Raw genomic sequence first — 20,272 nt, 5'->3', positions numbered from 1 at the left:
TATATTATGCATACAAGTCTCTTATTGGATAAATATTTGGCAAATATTTCCTCTTAGTCTATGGTTTGTCTTTTCATTATCTTAATAGTGTCTGAAAAGAAGTTCTTAATTTTGATAAAGGCAAATTTATCAAGTTTTTCTTTTACGGTCCATGTTTTTTATTTTATATCTAAGAAATCCTTTCCTTACTTCACATCACAAGTATTTTCTCTTATATTTTTTTTCCAGAAGATTTATATTTATGTTTTACAATTACTTTTAGAATCCATTTGGAGTTAGTTTGTGCATACAGTGTAAAGTATGGATTGAGAGTTTTCTTGTTTTGGGTTTTTTTGTTTTTTTTTTTTTTGGCATTTGGATATCCAAAGATTTGAGTACACTTGTTAAAAAGATGATTCTTTCTCCATTGAATTGCCTTTGCACCTTTTTCAAAAATCAACTGGTCATATACGTGTGGGCCTATTTCTAGCATCTTTATTCATTTCCATTCTTCTATATGTCTGTCCTTTTGCCAATATGACACTGTCTTGATTCGTGTAGCTTTAGAGTCAATCCTGAAGTCAAGTAATGGGAGTCTTCCAACTTTGTGCTTTTTCAAAGTTGTTCTGTCTATTCTAGTTCCCTTGTCTTTCCATACACATTTTAGAGTCAGCTTGTTGATTTATATAAACAAAAAAAAAATCCAGCTCAGATTTTGATTGGGATGCATTGAATCTACAGATTAGTTGAGAGAAATTTACGTCTTTACTGTATTGAGTGCTCCAATCCATGGACACAGTATAATTCTCCATTTATTTAGAGCTTTGATTTATTTCATCAATGCTTTGTAGTTTTCAGCATAAAGATATTACACATATTTTGCCAGATTTATAACTATTTCTTTTTGTGTGCTATTGTAAGTGGTACCGTTTTCTTAAATTTGATTTTCCAACTGTTTGTTGCTAGTACATATGAATATGACTAACTTTTGTATATTAGTTTTAGTAGCTTCTTGTGTGGATACTTTGGGACTTTCCATGTAGATAACTATATCATCTGTTAAGAAAGACAGTTCTATTTCTTCCTTTCCAATCTGCATGCCTTTTATTCCTTTTTCTTGCTTTATTGCATTAGCTATGGCTTCTATACAATTTTGACTAGGAGTGGTTAAAGCAGACATCCTTGCCTAGTTCCCAGTATGAGGGGAAAAGCATTCAGCCTTTCATCATTAAGTATTATCTTAGCTGTAAGCTTTTGTAGATGCCTTTTATAAGGAAATTCCTGTTTATTCTGAATCTGCTGAGAGTTTCCTAAATCATAAATGGATACTAAATTCTGTTAAATACTTTTTCTGCACCTATTAAACTGCTGATATGATACATTACATTGATTAACTTTCAAAAGTCGAAACAGCTTTGCATTCCCAGGATAAACTTGGTCATGATGTATTATCATTTTTATAAATTTCTGACTTCAATTTGCTAGCATTTTGTTAAAGATACTTTTGTCTATGTTCATGAAAGATATTGGTCTGAAGCTTTCCTTTCTGGTAACGTCTTTGTCTAGTTTTATTAGTAGGGTAATGTTGGTCTCACAAAATGAGTTGGGAAGTGTATCCACCTTTGCTATATTCTAGAAGAGCTTATGCAGAATTGGTATTACTTCTTCCTTAAATGTTTAGTAGAATTCACCAGAAATTAAAACTTAATTGTAGCCACCCCATAGAATTGTGAGCATTAAATGAGATAGTGTATGAAAACAGCCTATACCAAACAGCACCCAGGCAATAATAAGTATTTGCTATTATTATTAGTCTGTTAATCCAACTTAATATAGGCAGTTAGCGTATTGCTAGAAGAGCATGCACCTGCCCAGTGAAGAAGCTTATATGCCGCAGGCTGACATGCAAACCCATCTAGGTTGGCCAGAAGTGATAATGCCAAAAACCCCAGAGATTAGCCAAGATTTTAAGGAAAAGAACATTAGGTTTCTTTGCTACAATCATTATATACCCATTTAAGGTACACAGTGAAAGGGTATTAATATTCAAAAAGAATTTCAGCATTATACTATTTAAAATATTTTGTTTTATAATTGTTCTTTAAATTTCTATATGCTCAAGAAATACATGTTACTATTTACTAGAGTCATAAAATTAGGAATGCTTAGATGCAGATGAATAGTATAACAAAATTCCTCTCTACTTTGTACACTTTGCATTTCAGTGACCACAAAAAGGCATGAGGACTAAATAAAGAATGGTAAATAATGAACCAAAGGTGCTGTGATTTTAGAAATCTATTAAACAACATACTGAATATTTTAGTGGTTTCATTTATGCATTATTACATACTCCATAGTTTTTTCACACATCCTTACATGTTTTTGCAGACTAACATTATAACAGAATTGGGAGGGGGCAGTGAAGCATACCAGGTACTGTAACAAAAAGCACTTGTGTAAATGTCTAATAGAATATTAATGAATTAAACCAATGAAAAACAAAATCTAGCTCTTCCAAATGCTAAGGTTTCACTGGACAACGGACAGAGAGGACTCAAGCCTTGGCAGTCGTAGGCTGGCAATGGTCACAGACGCACACAGATGGAAGAGACCGCTAAAGTCAGGGTCTTGTCTCCTGTTTGACTAATAATGAATATTTATTGAACATCTCTCAGCAAGGCTGCAAGAGAACCATCTAACCAAATGAGCCTCTATAACACTCTTACAGAGCTCCACAGAATACACAGATTCCCCTGGTGTATGGAGAGAACCTGGGTTTTTTAGCCCCACAGGTATAAATCCACTATGTATTTATAGCTCTGTGACCTTGAGTAAGTAACATTTGCTCTCTGGGCATCAGCCTGTTCATTTCTGAAATGCATTACCCCCTACTGATTCATCCCACAAACATTTCTTGATTGCACCAGGCCCTGTGTCACCTGCTGGGTCCACAAGGGTGGTCCTTCAACAACCCAGGCAAAGAAATGAGCATTCACAAAACAGAGCAGCGAGTGTTGTCACTGGATAAGGAGAAGGTGCGCCAGCCGCGTGATGGAAGGACGCCTAAACTGGGCCTGGAAGATCAGGTAAGACTTCCCTAAGGAAACCACCTTTAGCTGAGTCCTGAAGGATGAGTGGGAGTTAGCTAGGTGAGCTGTAGGGTGAAGGGTGAGGTGGAGAGCCTTGAGGCAGGCAGAAAGGCTCAGAGGAGGCAGAGGGAGAGCATGGCGCCATCAAGGACCTGAGGAAGTTCACTGTGGCCCTGGTAAGGAAGTACTATCTGATTTTAGGGCAACAGGAAGCCACTGGGGATTTTTAACATGAAAATGGATGTGGTCTTTTGTGTTTTACAAAGCTCACTCGAGTAGAATAATGGATTGAAGAGGGACAAACTGAAGGCCAAAGGGCCTGCTAGGAAACTGCTGCGTTATTCCAAGTGTGAGATGATGGCGGCTGGACTGGGGTGTGACGAAAACTAAATAACAAGGGCCAAAAGCATAGCTGGCATGTGCTGGGAGCCCAGCAAACGTTAGTTGCCTTCCTTCTTCTTTCCCTTGTAACCTGCCCCACTGTTCTACAAGGGATTGTCCAAATGGCCCAGGAGCCACTCAAGCAAAATCCCTCCCCGATGAACACATTTACAGAGAGAGAGTCTTCATAGCAGATACTTTCAGATGTCAACAGGGAAGAAATACATTCTATTTTATGTCTATTTTTGGCCACCTAGGAATGAGATTTCTAATAATTGCTGAATGTAAATGCAATTTCATGGCAACACAACTGTTAGTATGTCTTAGTTAATTAAAGTAAGTTTCATCACTAATATTAGCAGCCTCTCTAGTCACTGACCATCACATCAACTACGTTACTATCTCCGTACAGTTTAAGCACTATTTTAAAATCATTTTGACGGTTTCATTTTTCTTTGTTTGTTGTGTGTCTCCTCGCCCTCTGGAATGAAAGCTCCCTGAGAACTCCCTGTCTTGCTATCTGTTCTCCCTCCAGCAGCTGGAGCAGTGCCTCGAAATAAATAGGTGTGGGCTGATCCTCCACAGAACGGATGAAGAGTAGGGTCATCCACATGAAGTGACTGAAACTGGCCTCTCCTAACGGGCACCTCCACCTCAAGGCTCTCCCCTCTCAGCCATTGTACGCCTGATTTCAAATTCATCTTTCTGAACGTGTAGTTCTGACACAGATAATTCCCCGCCATCAAATTGAGCCCAAATGCTGCATCTGACCTTCAAGTATCCCCACCCACCTTGAAGCTCCCTCTCCCACCACTGCCCACCTCCCCGTCCTCACGCAGCCTCTCTCCCAGATCAACAGGATCACTCTCCACTCCGCAGCTGCCCCGAGTACGCTCCTCCTCCGCCTCCAACACCCCACCTCTCCCTGTCTGCCCAGTAAAATCGCACCTCCCCTTCAAGGTTCATCTCAAATGTGATTGCTTTCAAAGTTTTTCCTTATTCCTTACGTCAGTGGTCCTCAACTGGGGGATTCTGAATGCTCTCTACTCCTACCCGGGGGACTTCTGGCAACGTCTAGAGACATTTTTGGTTGTGACAACCAGAGGGAAAAACACTACTGGCATCTAGAGGGTAGAGGCTGGGGATGCTGTTAACCATCCCACAACATACGGCACAGACCCCTGCAACAAAGAAGCATCTGGCCACGTGTCAGTAGTGCTGAGATTGAGAAGCCCTGCCTTAAGCAAATGTCCCACTGCCACCTTGAAACCACCATGGAGTGTTGGACTGTCTTCCTGAGCTCACACTCCTTGTTTTACAGTATGTATAGCCCCTCTCCCCACCCCACCCCCCGCCACAGGTCTGCATGCTTGAGATCACCGGCTATATCCCACCCATATCCCTTTTCCTAATGAGCACAGCATGTCCCTTGTATGAGGGAGGTGATCAATTTGTTGACTGAAATTAAATTGAAAGTGATCAATTTGTTAACTGAAATTAAATTGAAATTTCTATTTCATTTTTTGAAGTATTTCAATTTTCTACTCAAGTCTATTTTCTCCTGTTTCCTGTTAAGAAGAAAAGAAAAGGTAGGCACCATCTTTTCTGCATTTAACCTTTAAATACTTAGAGACTGTTACTTAAATAACTTATCTGTCTTCTTATCTCCAGATAAATTCGAGTACGTTTTATGATCTCATAGGAAAGAGTGCTCTTTAAGAGCAAGAATTGGTGCCAACTTGAATTAAATGTAGTTTTTGTTTTTGTTTTTGTTTTTTGGTGAGGAAGATTAGCCCTGAACTAATGTCTGTTGCCAATCCTCCTCTTTTTGCTGAGGAAGACTGGCCCTGGGCTAACATCCGTGCCCATCTTCTTCCACTTTATATGGGAAGCAGCCACAGCACGGCCTGACAAGCCAGGCGTCGGTGCTCACCCGGGATCCCAACCTGCGAACCCTGGGCCGCTGCAGCGGAGTGCACGCACTTAACCCCTACGCCACAGGGCTGGCTCAGAATTAAATATAGTTTTGATGCTAGTTTTCATTACATACGGTGAAGCTGCATTTATTTCATTTAGTATATCTGTAGCTTTTGAGCTAATCCACGAACAAATAAATAGCGAACTTGACGTCCAGTTGAGTTAAAAGGCAGCTTTATATGAATCAGGACTAAATAATAAGTGCTATGATTTATCCAAAGCTCGTCCTTTTATTATTATTCTAATATTTAACAATGCTAATAAACATTTGCTGATTTCATAGTTAACTGACATTAGAAATATTTGCTGAGCATTTTACAAATAAAATATTATGGCGAATTTGCTGGCAGGGCTGTACATTTTCACTTTTGGCACATTTATAAAACTCAGCTAAGAGCCAGAATTCACATCTGATCACCAACTCCCAATTTTATCTCTTCTGAGACATGAGAAATCTATAAGCCTAAGAAATATACACACACAGACACATGCTAGTTCTTAGAATTAAGTCTGGAATCTTGAATGAAAATTCAGCTTGGGTGAAAAGAAGGAAAATCTGGTATGATCAGAAAAGATCACCATAAATTCCTCTCACCGTTCCTAGGAGGTAAGCTGAACTCTCTTGAACATAAACCCAAATGGCCTTCAGGCTGAGGACAAGTGCAGGGGCTGGCCTGAGAGGCTGTTACACCAAGAAGCTGGACACGCTGACTCCCAATGCTGTCAGTCAAAGGCAGTGAAAACCCTCATGAAAGAGAGTGTCGTGCTGTCATATGTCAGCCAGACGGAAAATCAGCAGGTTACTTATCCTTTGAGGGAAGGAGGAAACCCCTCCAGGCAGAAAAGCACAATGTGATCAGAAGACCCTGAGAAGGCACTTATGGTTTCTGGAGTGAAGATGTCACAACCCATCACTACTGGCAAGAGGAAATGAAGACATACACACACACACACACACACACACACACACACACACACACACACTCCCCCAATAGACACACACATACCAGCAAAAGAAAGCACTCATCTGGCCAGCAGGAGGTGCAGAAGTAACTTCAAAAGCATCACTGGGAGCCCCAAGAGCTCAGGTACATACCTTATTGCACCTCAGTCTTAGGCAAAGACAGTTCATGATCTGATTTTTTAAATTTTGCAGTACCCAATTTCAAAATCATCTACTAAGTGAAAAAAAATTTCTAAGGCAGCAATCAGATAGAGCATGAATTGTTATTTTCCATCTGATTCAGGAGCTTTATTAAATGGAATATGATGTTACACCAAACGTTTGATATGGTAATCAACACAGCAGCTGTGTCACATGGTAAGAATCAGGGAGTGCATAATGCCAAGAAGTTGGAAGGAAATGAAGGAGTTATCCATCACAAAATATCCCTTTAATCTTGGCTCGGCCCATCAGTGCGCAATTTAGGCAGAGCTCAAATGCCTCTAAACCCGCCACGGCCAGAAGGTTCTATTGGTGTCAGCCCTTAAGAAGAATCACGTCATTCTCCTGGTGTTAAGAAAGGCTGCAGGTACAAGATGGCCTGTATGCCTAAGTCTCACATTCAGTCACATTAATCACTGGCTTTTCTCCTCAGGCTTGCTGGGAAGTGGAAACCTTTACAGGTTTGGATTTTTTTTTGTATTTACTGCCTTTAAACATAACCAAACCTTCTTGTACACACACATTTGTATCCCAAAAGGCAGGCACAATCATTACATATTCAGGTTCACGGTGATGAAAGTTTGGGAAAACAATTAGCTGTAATGTATTTATCAATAAATGGGGCGAGCTCTGCCCCAGCAACAATGTCCTCTGCACATCGTAGATAAAGAGTGCGATGACCTTATCAATACTCCACTTTAGTTTAAAAGGCACACAGAGTGGCATATATTATTCAGTCCTGGCTCACTCTTTCAGTGTCTTCCGATTTATTCCTTCTAAACCCCCCTTACATCAGTTTCAGTTGATAGGAAAATATTCATATCCTTGAACTATGGACCAGGACAGGTCACCAAGCTTTCACTCCCTCTTTTGTCAGAGTCTCTTCTGGAAGCAATTCAGAGAGCTCCCACTTTCATACGCAGAAGACACTGGCAGGGGAATCCCACAGGGAACATTTCTGGCAGTGACCTCAGAGAATAACAGGATTCTAAAAATGGTTAGAAAGAAACCACTAGATTCCTACTGGGCACCTCCCGCAGTTGTTGGAGCAGCCATCTTTGAACACATCTGTTTGTTTCTTCTCTCCTCTAAGCTTCCCCCGTTCTTACCCATCACGAATCAGATTAGAACAGCAGAATAAAACCTCAGCGCCTTCACAGCCCAAGTCCCCAGACTACTAGCGTTTAGGGTGAGTCTCAGAAGTAGAACTATGGTAGAGGCTTGTGTATTCTCTATAGACACACCCCTTCTGTAGGTTGGTCCAGATCACACTCCACCCGCCTCACAACCATGACTCTCTGCTAGAGAGAGAGTCATGCGGCAGTCTTCACAGAAAGAGCACGGTCCCTTCAGACACAACGCTGAGATGGAAGAGGCCCCTCTGTGTTACAACCTGCACCTTCCCACCTCAAATATAAATCAGCTTACTACATGTGGTGCTAAAATCTAGAGAATTTAGAGCAGTCCAATAACACCTACTAACAACATATATTTGGCAATGCCTTATTAAATAATTTTCATAGATAAAATAACGTACTTGCACACATAAATTTAAAATATCTATATAATGCCCTAACAATAAGAAATAATAATAAATTATGTTTTTTTAACTATGTAAATGTTCCAGTGTAACAACTCTAGAATACAAAATGAAGACATGAGATGCTTGCTTTTAAACGTAGAATCACCATGAATGCGGCAAACACCAGTGTAGACAAATACAGGTGAGCTTATTAGCAACGTAAACATCACAACGAGTGTCTGTCACCACTGTGATGTGCTTTTTGGAAATGATGAACAACTCTGGTAAGAGTTTAAACAAAACAAAATACAATCTTCCCTTGACTTACAAGTAGTTTCACTACTGGAAAATACATTATATGTAAAAAATATGCAAAAAATACTTGTGTTTATATATAAAACAGAAAAAATCCTAGGCTTAAATTATTAGAAACGAAATTTTCACCTAAGTGGATATCTGATGGGACACTGGAAAGTTGTGCAGTTTTGGGGCAATGCTTTGTTACGTGGAACTGTCCCATGCATTATACATCTTTGGTCAATGGAATGTGGGCTGAAGTGACAATGCACCAGTTCTGAGCCTAGCTTAAGAGGCAACACATTTTTCCACTCACCTTCCTTGTACTTCTGCCATCTCTACGCAAAAAATATGAACTGGGTAGCCAATTATTCCAAGCAGGATTAAAAACCTAAACCTAATCTGTAGCTTGGAGAAAACCCAGGAAATCTCAACCTAGATCAGCCAGCCCTCAGCCAATCCACAGAGGCATGGGTGAAAAGGATGATTATTACTAACTTTTGGAGTGGCTGGTTAGGCAGCACGATGTAGCAATAAATGCCTGACAAATACATGCCCACCCAGTATAGGGGGGGCAAGTATGGCTAAAGGAGGAATAGAAAAGTCAATGAGAAATTCACAATGCTGGACAGGGAATAGATGGATATTAGGAAAAAGCAGGAATGGGTGGGATCCAGGGAAAAGGCAGAAGTTGACCAGCACTACAAAAACATACAATGCTGAGTCACTAGCTGTACTAGAAGAGCCCTCCAACAAACCACACCAGTGTATATATTTCACAAGCTCATCCCCTACAATCACCTTGAGGGAGAGAAAATGCAAAGTCTGCTACAGCCTGATGGAGTCATGTAAAGGCAGGCAGAGATGTCATAAGGACTGAATAAGGCCTGTGGTTGTCACAAAGTAAAACCTTTTCATCACAATTCAAATCATGGTTCATTTATCCTTTCAGATTATAAACACATATAGCATTAAATAACCAGTAGACCCACAGCAAGTCCATGAGTATTTCATTTTTACCAATATTTTTGCCTTCAAAGGAATTGGTATCTTCTACAAACCTGGCTTCTATCATTTAGATATTTTTAAAAGTAATTAAATGTATCTGTCATTCTACTTAGTTACTAATGTTCTGATTTTTTTAGGGTTGTTATTTAATGATAAATAAAAGAAATAATGAGGAAGTTTTTTTTGGTGAGGAAGATTGGCCCTGAGCTAACATCTGTGCCCATCTTCCTCTATTTTGTATGTGGGACGCTGCCACAGCATGGCTTGATGAGTGGTGTAGGTCTGAGCCCAGGATCCGAACCTGAGAATCAGAGTGCACCAAACTTAACCACTGTGCCACGGGGCTGCCTCCAGCAATGAGTTTTTTAAAACGTGCATATAACCAGAGGCAATGATTCCATGTTCAAACAAGATAGGAATGTATTTTAAATAATACATATATATTTTTAAAGATCTTCAGATAACGTCACATGACTCTGTAAAGTTTCTAGAGTCTATACAAAAAATTGACTGAGCTTCTACGTGGCCAAAGCAATGAAGAAAATACTATTAGATACAAGAATCACAGAGTTCACAAAATAAACACAAAGCAGTGATTATAAGTAACTATGCAATAAATTTGATAAACTTGATAAAATCGACAAACTTCTTTTTTTAAAATGTAGCTTTTCCAAAACTGACATGAGAAGAAATAGAAACTCTGGAGCCTTTATCTGTTAAAAAGAAATGATTTTGTAATTAATCAGAGGCTTAAAAGCATTAGATGAAATTTCATACACACTCGTTCGAAATTTTAGCAAGTTAGAAACTGAAGGAAACTTATCCAATCTGATAAATATGGAGGCCAAATGACAGAATTGCTCATGAGGGGCTTCGGGTCACAAGCAGAGCTGCCCTGCAGCCCAGAGTAGTGCTGAACAAATTAGGGGCCATTTTCGCTGCCTCTGGCATCTTGTGGACTGGGAGTCTGGGCCTCTAGAGACAGTATCCTGGGCATAGTCATGAGATTCTCCCATCCACCAGCAGTAGTAAGACTCTGCCTAGCTGTTTCCCAAACTGAGGTATGAAAAATGGGCATCTGAGCAGGACAGGGAGAGCTTTGCGGGCAGAGGTCTGAAGTCAGGATAGTGGAAGTAGGTTATGACCAGAAGGGACATGCAAGGGGCTTCCAGGTGCTGGGAATAATCTCCTTCATGACCTGGGCGTGGGTTCAAGATACGTGTTCAGTTCGTGAAAACCAATTTAGCTATAACCTTTTAACATGTGCACTTTCATTTCTGTATATTATACTCAATTAAAAAGGTTTAAAAATTACTTAAAATATTTTCAGCCCCTGTGTGTCCAGCACCAAGAGTTACAAAGGTCTCAATGACTTGGCCTCTTCCTCTGAGGTTCAAGGGACTCAGAATCTAGCAGGAAAACCCACGGAGAGAGGCTACGACGACAAAGTGAGAGAAGTACTCCTACAGTGGTGGCTGCAAGGGGACTGAGAGAGAGAGAGAGAAAGGGCCCGAATTCTGCTGTAGAGGGTCATGAAAGTTTAAGCTGAGGCTTGAAGGGCAGGTAGGAGCCTTTCCCATAGATAAATGAGCACACGTTGGGAGTGGGGGAGGATAAATGGTGGGAGGATCAATGGCCCACGGGAAGAGAAGATAAAAAAGTGCCGATCTCCAATCCCATTAAAATACACAGTCCTAGTAGAATGAAAAATGTCCCTAAAATATTCTGAGTAGTAATATAAGCTTTTGACAGCTACTGGACACATAAGATTCATTGAGAACAGGGGTAGGGGAAGGGAGAGGTCCTCAGCTACGTCAGCAATGAGCAGTCCTTCTCAAGGGCCATTGTATTAAATGTTTATAAGTGGGTTATTTTTTTCATTCAAAATATACCAAAATAATTTATTTTATTATGGACTAGGAAAGCATCCATGGGGAAAACTGACACTGCTTTTTAGCCACTAAAACATTAATATTTAGACATATTTGAGAAATAGCATCAGAGGGACATCTCGAAATTAATTCTTACCACCTTTACTGATGCCTTAATTACAAAAGTAATATGTGCTTATTGCCAAAACTCAAACAATTCAGAAATATATAAGTGGAAAATGTAAGGTCCTCTCTATCTTATTCCCAAAAGATAACCATTTCGTCCTTATCATTCCAGACTTTTTAAGGTACCTTTTTTTTTTTTTAATAAAGACATGCTACATATTCTGGTCAATAAATTGCTATATTTTCAACTAATAAAATGTCTTCAAAATATTTCCATGTTAGCACATATAGGTTCACCTCACCTGTTTCAATGGCTGTGTAGTATCTCATTATTTAGATGAACCATAATTGATTTGATCACCCTCTGATGGACATTTAGGTTGTTTCCAATTTTTCACTACCACAAAGAATGACACAATGAACATCCTGTATCAATTTCTGATGATTTATCTGAATATTCTGATACCTCTGAGCATGTCTGGAAGGGAGAGACTAAGAAGTCTCCCAGGAAAGGGCTCATCTCAAGCAAAAAGCAATTTGAGACCCACTATTTACAGTCCTGGGACAACGGGCTGGTGGGATTGTGAATACAGGACACTGTGTCACTTGAAGTGTCCTCTCACCAGCCCCCATGCATTCACACATTCTCTAAACTCTCCAGGGACATTAAGAGCACATGTGGCCTCAGCAGCTTCTACAATACTAGAGCCAGGCCATCCTGGGCAGTGGGAGGCAGGTTCAGCACCACTATAGTGACGTTGCTGCAGGGGAACAAGGACCGCAGGAGCGATCCCTGAGAAACAAACAGTGAGGAGTCACGATTTCCACAAAGAAATAGTAACGCATCTTTGAGGAAGGCTGGGAATCCACGATAAGGGTAGGAATAGAACCACAGAAATGATTGTGGATGCTACTGCGGGTCTGATTTCTACCTCCACACTGACATGGCCAATAGGAAACCCAGGCCACAGATTTAATTGAATACTTCAAAAAATAATAATCTTTATAATTAAATTACTCTTGTGTTCAGTGCAGCTCATAATGTGTTTAATGTGCATTAACTGGAGCATGCTGTCATGTGTTGAAAATAATAATAGTATGAGGGCAAACACGAGAATGGCCCCACAGAATTATTAGAAGATCACTTCCTAAATACAAACACACAGAAGCACAAAAATGGAATAAAGAAAAAATGGCATGCTTAGAACTATTAAAAAGTAATATTAAAATGAGTATGTTTTAAAACAGGCTAGTCAGAGCTTAAAATGACAAATTGGGTCACCATCTCTACCCACTGCCAAAATGCATGGCTCTTCTCTGCTGCAGAGGCTCCCGGGCTGCGTGACTCAGCTGAGTAATTTAAAGCAAAGAACAAACATCTCAGATAATTCTCTTAGAACGATTCCAACCCTCCAAGATCACTATTTATCTTGTGTGAATCTGCAGATTTTAATACCTGAATATTGGAAGAGATGGCATCTACAACAACTGCTGGTGTTCCTGGTATTCCTACAAAGGCAGACCTAGAACGTCAAGATCCAGTCGTTCAGCAGCCGCAGGAGCAGTGATGGGAGGGAAGGCCCATGGAGGTGACCTAAGACTAGGAGACCTAAGCCTAGTTCTTTCAAAGCTCCTGATGCTCACTCAAAGGTCTGGCCACACTGGGTGGTTGTAACCAGGTGAAGAGAGTCATGGTGTACTGGAAAAGACCCTGCACGTGGTTCAGTCCGTTATAAGCCACGTATCTGGGAAAACCACAAGTTCTCTGAGTAACGAGAGGCCTGGGGTCGTTATGACAACTATAATGCTCCCGATGCATGTGCTATATACAAATACACACAGGTTACCAGGACAGAGACGTAATTAGCAGGGCCCATTACAAAATGAAAACGTGGGGACCCTTGTTCAAAGAATTTCAAGAGGTGAGGGCAGAGCATAAACCAAACACAGGCCCTTCTAAATGTGAGGCCGTGTGTGACTGCACAGGTCAAAGGCCCATGAAGCTAGTGCTAGGTGTTGCCGTTCCACAGATGGGAGCTCCTTAGAACAGGACATTTGTAACTGCACAGCTGAATCTCCAGAGTACCTTGAGTTTGGTAAATATTCATGAAACACTTGACTGCTTACAGAATTGCATTATAATAAAAAGGAAGTAGGATTTCAGACATTCGATTTTCATTTCATTTTACAAGACAAACATTGAGAGAAGAGAGAAGACATCTTTAAAGTACAGTGCCTATAAAGTAACATGCTAGGAGCTTTAGGTATATTTTCTCTATTTAATCTTCACGCACAATCCTAAAAAATAGATATAAAAAGCATCTTTTCACAGCTGAAGAAATTAAGGCTCCAAGAGGTTAAAAACTCGTCCACGGTGTAAGGGCTCACTAATTGATCTGGTAATGTTTACTGAGCTCCTACTATGCCCCAGATACCACTTTAGACACTAGACAAAGACAACAACCTATCCCTACTCCTGTCCGTGGCCTCCTGGAGTCTACAGTTTCATCAGCAGAGATAGTCATTAATGAAACTGATCTCATTTTTGAATAAAAGAAAATGGTAAAATTAATGAGCTTGATACACAGAGTTGCCAGATTTAGCAAATAAAAATACAGGATGCCCAGATAAATTTAAATCTCATATAAACAACAAATAATGTCTTAATATAAGTATGTCCCATGCAATATTTGAGACATATTCATATTTAAAAATGTTTTGCTGTTAATCTGAATTTAAATTTAACTGAGCCTCATGTTTTACTCCAACAACCTTATTTATAAGGAAAAGTACACCGTGAGAGGAGAGGGAATTTTAACCTCACAAGAGAGGTTTGGGGGCTCCCCAGAGAGGGAGGACTGGACTGAAACCTGAAGGACATAAGGAGTTAACATGGTAAAGGTAGGTCAGAGCAGCTGATAAGGCTGCCGAAGCAGGAGGAGACTGATGTTGGAAGGCTGTTAGGATGGGAGAGGTATGGGGATTATGCAAAATGAGGTTACAGAAATGAGCAGGGACCAGACCATCTAGAGCCTTGAAGGCCTTGAAGGTTAAGGTTTTCAGCCTTAAGGCCACTAGACTGACTGGTCATATATGATGTTCCTTCTGCGTATGCCCTTCCTTCTTTGAAACCATTGACATAACTGTCTCCAGAGTCCTTCCCAACCACCTACCTCACTCATTTTACCTCTGACTCTTACCAGAGAAGTCAGTCATCTTGAAGTCTGCCTTGCCAGTGAGAGTGTGATTTCTCTGAGGGCTTCAAGTAGACACTCAAGAAATATTAAAGACAACAACATAGCTTAGAAGGTCCATGCATTCTGGATCCCTGCTGCACTGGCTCGTGCCAGTTCAAGGGATCCTGCAACTATGGTCCCGTCACGATGACATCCAGCCCGTATTCTGGCTGACCCACTGAACCACTCACTCAGGACCTCTAGGATGGGCTCAGAAATCTCCATTTGAACAAGCTCCCCAGGAAAGTAGGATACACACAAGTATTTGAGAACCACTGGTCTATTTGGCTATTTTAGGATTCTAGTTCATAGGATTTTGAAATAGTGGCAAATGACAAGAAAAAGCACTTGGTCTAATTTGTCATACATCTCACTGTGCTCTTGAACTGTAAGACGGCCCAAGAGCTGTGAGAAGACTGAAGCCATCAATATAGTTCTTAGTGTCCGCTCTTAACCATTTGCATTACATACCGCCCATGGGAAAAGATACAGCAAGCATGGTGTGCATTAGGTGGTCAACAGAAAACACTGAAAATGTTGTCACGTTAATTGATTTGAATATCTGCTTTACATGAAGCGGAGATTATTATTTTTCAAATTTGGTCATTTAAAAATGTTTTAATAACATATTCCGAATGGCACAATACAAAATCTAATAGACTATTTACTCTACAAAAACAGAGTCCATAGCTCCATGTAAAGTTTCAACATGAGTTAATCAAAAACCCTTCTTATATTCTACTGATAAGCAAAGTCCAAATTTAAAATATAACTCATCATATATTTCTGTATTTCATGGAGGGAAAGAATAGAACCGGAAAAGACCAAACCATCCAATCCACCCCTTTCCATTTATTTCATTTTGTTCAATTCTTCCCAATAGGGGAAGCCATCATGATATGCAACTATTACTGACCGTCCCTAATTACAAGGGGTGTTTGTGATCAAACCAAATGGTGTCTTTATATCCCATTAAGACATAGTTCCTGAAAGAATTAAAATAGTAACTTCAACCCCCACTGTGATTTCATCTGTGTCAAATAAAGAAAGAAGCTCCAAATTCTATCCACTGCCACATTTTACACTGGTTGCTCAATAGGGCTGCAATTGAAAAAGCAAAGCAAAAACAAGTTTGCAATGTTATACCAAAACTGCGCACAGCTGGGAGGCCGCCTCTCCTAGGTTTACAAACAGACTTCATCTGAATGATGAGTTTGTGTCAAACAGGCAATGACACACGTGTAGTAAACAATGGGTCAGACAGAAACCTCAGCAACATGGAACCAAGAAGCACTGGTGAATCGTGGGTTTTCCCCTGATGCAGCCACACAGAATAAAAAGGGCATTTTAACTTTCACTGTGCACAGAAATCTACCCTTATGTATGAGTAACATGAATAACAACAGAGTGAGCTGGTTAGGAAGGCATTTTGACAAATCAGATTTTTTTATTCACGAAATATATCATCAACAAATTTACCTCAGAGTAAGAGCTAACATTCCCAATTACAGGAAATGGATTTTCTGGTACTTGTGGTCACATGATATACTGCACGTTATGATGCCTTTCTGATAATCTCCTTGAGGATGGAAACTGCATCCTGTTCTCTGGGGCACCTTCCACACTTAAGGAATAGGATAGGGTTAATAATGAGGAGCATTTTTAGCTAAAAGCTCATAGGCTCTTTTGTGGCTCAGACCAGAGAAGCTACTTTTACTGTCATTGGGTCCTGAAAAATAAATTTGATTTCTCTACTACATCACCAAAAACACTCAGATGTAATCCAGAGCTTTTTATTTTTCTGCAGACAGCAGCTAATGGCATCTGATTTTATATTAGACTGCTAGGGAAAGTCTATTGTCTGCATTTACGGACACTGAAGGCCAAATTTCATTAAAGGAACAGTGCTGGGGAAAGTCTCCAGAATTTTTTAAAAGATAAAATTGTGTTCTCTTCCCTGAAAGGGACTCTGTTTCATTATATTTTCCATTCACAGACAATGTGTATGTCCAAAGCTCTGAGACCATCTTGTTTGTCCTCATAACAACTTCGTAATAAGAGCTAGCCTGAGCTACTTGCACATTTCTCAAATGTGGAGGATGAACCCCCGAGGGTAACTCACTTGCCCAGGGTGACAGGACACAGTCCCCGGGGAAGTGAGGACTAGGGTCTTTGTCTCCGGGCTCTCGGTTAACTGCTTTGCTTCCTTCCTCCCCTCCCTCTCTCCTCTTTCAGGGAGGAAAACCCTGGCCATTAGGTTTCCAGAAAGTGGGATCTTTTTTAAAAACAAATAAAATAAATAGAATGAAACGTAGATTGGGCTTTTTATTTTCTACCAGGAAATGCACTTGTAGTACCGTTTTTAACACACACTTTTATGTGATCAAAGAGGAATGCGACACACTGTTTTGTAAGCCATTCTCAAAACCCGCTTAGAAGCCAGGCCTCCCAACAAAACTCCCGAAGAATGGTGAAGGAATGGGTCAGCACTGCCGGATGTCATGAACCTCAACATCGGAGCTTTCACACGAAAACTTGCCAGGAGCGCGAGGCCCTTCCGAACTTGCCACCGAAGACGAGCGAACGCGGAAGAGATTAACGCCAAATTCTCCTCCAGGGTTAAGGATGAGAATTAAACTGAAACAACTTTCTCGCGCTGTCAGTCAGCTAAGTACGCTGGAAGGAGGTCCAGGGAGAGAGGAGACCATCAGGGCATCCCTGTCGCGGCGCCTTAAAAGACGCGCCATCTTTTAAGGAGCCCCGGGGAGCGCCGGGCCGAGGCGGCGCCTTCCCGGCACTGCGGCGCACTGCGGAGCCGCCTGCCCGCCCGCCCGCCCGCCCGCAGCCCCGGCCCTGCGGGGCTTTCCTCGCCGCCCGCCGCCCGCCGCCGCCCCCCCGCCGGTCGCCGCTGTCCGCGCCGGGTGCGCCGCCGGGCATCCATCACCCGAGAGCCTTTGACGCACACGCGCGCGCTCCGACGGCGACTCCGCCGCCTCCCCCGCACCCCCACCCCGTCTCCCCTCCACCCCCCACCCCCGCCCGCCCCTCGCGGGTCTGCGTTTGCATCACTCGCACACGTAGCCGGTGACGCGCGCCCCCCTCTCTTGGGCCGTCCAGGCGGCACCTCCAGCCCCTGTGACTCAGCCCCCCGTCCGCCCCCGCGCCGAGCGCCTGAGGTCCCCGCACGCCCACAGAGAAGCTCTGGGCTGTGCGTCTGCGGCGGGGTGCTCGCTGGCCCATAGCAAGTTTATTACCATATTCCGCAGTCCTCGAGGGCCCAGCCCGGGGCGGTCCCCGCGACGCGCTGGAGAAGAGTCTTCCCAGTTCTAGAACCCAGACGGAAGGGAAAGAGCCCGCCCAGAGAAAGGGCCAAATGGGTTGGGTGTTGGCCTCCACAGCCCCATCGCCAGCTGCAACTACCCCGGGAGTTGGTCTGCTTACGGGTGACGGCCCCTCTGCCCCCGAGCCTCGCGCCGGCCGGTCTGTTTCGCGGCGCGCGGCGCACAGCAGGCGCCGGGCAGGTTTTTGCGGAATGGAGGCGTCGTGGAGGGAGGCGCAGGCGCTGGGAACGGAGCCTCCGCGCCGCGGGTTCCCTGCTCTCCTCCCTCTCTCGCTCTCGCGTAGACATCAGACAGGGCTTCAGGGATTTACGTGGAAGAGTTTTTACACCCCTCGTGTTTCTTTCAGGCTGCCGCAGCGCCCACCGCGGCCGCCTCTGCTCTCCCGACACCCGCACGTCTGCAGAGGGATCCTCGCCGAAAAGTTGAGCCAAGGCTGGGGTAGGGGGACTGGTCCGACACCCAGCCGGGGCCTCGGGGCTGCTTGTTTTGAATCTGCCTCCCCCTGCCCGTCGAACCACGCCAGCAAAGGACAGTGGAGGTCCCGGCAGAAGGCGGGCGCGGCCCCCGACTCCCCGCTGCTGCCCACCCGCCTCCCCTGGGAATCCGGGATAAAGTGCGCCGGCACCCCTGACCTAGCATAGGGCAGCCGGGGGTCACTCCATCTGCTCTACCCGGACTTGCGCGGTCCCGCCCCAGCAAAGGCGCCCCGCCGGGCAGCACCTGGCACCCGGGGCAGGCGGGGCAAAGTTGCGCTTCTACCAGGCAGCAAAAAGTTCCCCAGGCTGCAGCGCGTCCGGAAGGGAAATTAAGCAGGGCCGGGAAATCCCGCCACCGCTGCCGGGGTCCCTCACTCACCACTCCAGCCGCCGGGGTCCCCCTGCCCCGAGGGCGTCAGCGCTGCAGCCGCCGCCGCGCGGGCGTCGCTCCGGCTCGCTCCCCGGGGCCGCCTCCGTCTGCCACTCTCTTCTGCAGCGCGCAGAGTGGTGACTCCTCGGAGCGTGTCAGCGGCGAGAGGAGGGGCGGGAAGGGGCTCCGGGCTTGCCTGCTGCGGTGCTCCGGCCCCTCCTCCGCGCGCCTCCTCCCCGCGGTGCTGCAGTGCCGGGCGGCGGCGGCGTGGCGGGAGTGCGAGCGCCGCGCGGGAGGGAGTCACGGCGCGCGGGGGAGGCGGGAGCCGCGCACGGCTCGGGCGGGGCGGGCTGACGGCTCCGGGAAGCCGGGTGCCCAGCGCTGCGGCGGCGCGGGGTGGGGGCGGGGCCAGCCCCGAGTGGCAGGTGCCTTTGGAGAAGGCGGGGCTCCGAGTTTGTAGCAGGGGGGAGGAAAGGGGCGCCAGTCCTCAGTGGGTCACCGAGTGTAACTGTGCGTTGCGCACCTGGGGCCGGCGCCCCGAGTCTGGTCCGGCGAGACAACAGGAATTCCGAGTGCCGGACCCGGCTAGTGCCGGGAAAGAGGGTTTGCCCCCTATTTCTGGGCCTGGGACTGCCCTGTGCGCCCTGACTCGGCTTCCAGGGAGCATCAGGCAGGGCTGGGTTGACGAGTCCCCCCGCCCGCCACCCCGCGCTGGCAGACGAGTCGTCGGGAAGCTTGGGGCGCAGTAGGAGGAAACTTTGCCGAGTGTCTGGGGTCTCCCCAATGCCAGGCGGGCCAGACAGCGGGACCCCCAGGCAGACATTGGAAGTAGCCCTTCCCGGAGAAACTACCGAATATTTTTTTTAAAACCACGGGAATTCTGCTTGTATTCTGGAGAACATTTCGCCCGTTGGCGTGCGGGAGACCCCAACTCGAGCTTCCCCGTTCCAAAGCGGCGAGGCTCGGCGGCTCGGGAGAAACCTGCCCCCGCGACGCCACACCCGAGGCTGGCGCGGCCACCCTGCGGCGGCCGGGGAGGGCGTCGCCTTCCGCTGGACTCCAGCCGTCGCCCCTCCCGCCTCCCGCCCCGCACCGCCACCTCCCCCGCGGCCGCCTAGACTCTACGGGGAGCTGGGCCTCCCCAAGTCCCTGAGCCCGCCAGGAACCCACAGGGCCTATGTGAGGTGGGGATCGGCCACACAGGCGGGTGCTTTCCCCGCGATCGCTGCCCGAGCGATGGGTGACCCGAAGCGACACAAGGCGCAGCGCCGGTGCGAGCTGCGCTGGGTGGAACTCACACACACTCACACACACACACACACTCACACACACACACACCATCTATCTGCCAGTGTGTTCTATTCGTGTAAATATGCCTGGACACTGAATGGATGAGTGTGTGGATATAAATGTGAGTATTACGGGTCCATG

The 20,272-nt window shown here is 44.7% G+C and overlaps 1 protein-coding gene across 1 annotated transcript in view; it reads right to left on the bottom strand.

Moving 5' to 3' along the window:
- The window catches only part of SV2C (synaptic vesicle glycoprotein 2C), a 200,593-nt gene extending 181,460 nt beyond the window's left edge, over nt 1-19,133 (bottom strand). Inside the window, exon 1 of the mRNA XM_058565464.1 lies at nt 18,851-19,133. The gene's annotated coding sequence lies outside the window, so the exon portion shown is untranslated. The remainder of the gene's footprint in view (nt 1-18,850) is intronic.
- Nucleotides 19,134-20,272: the final 1,139 nt, after the last annotated feature.

This window comes from Diceros bicornis, chromosome 1 (assembly GCF_020826845.1).
Source record: "Diceros bicornis minor isolate mBicDic1 chromosome 1, mDicBic1.mat.cur, whole genome shotgun sequence".
Lineage (NCBI taxonomy): Eukaryota > Metazoa > Chordata > Mammalia > Perissodactyla > Rhinocerotidae > Diceros > Diceros bicornis.
This window is presented reverse-complemented; position numbering and strand designations above follow the sequence as displayed.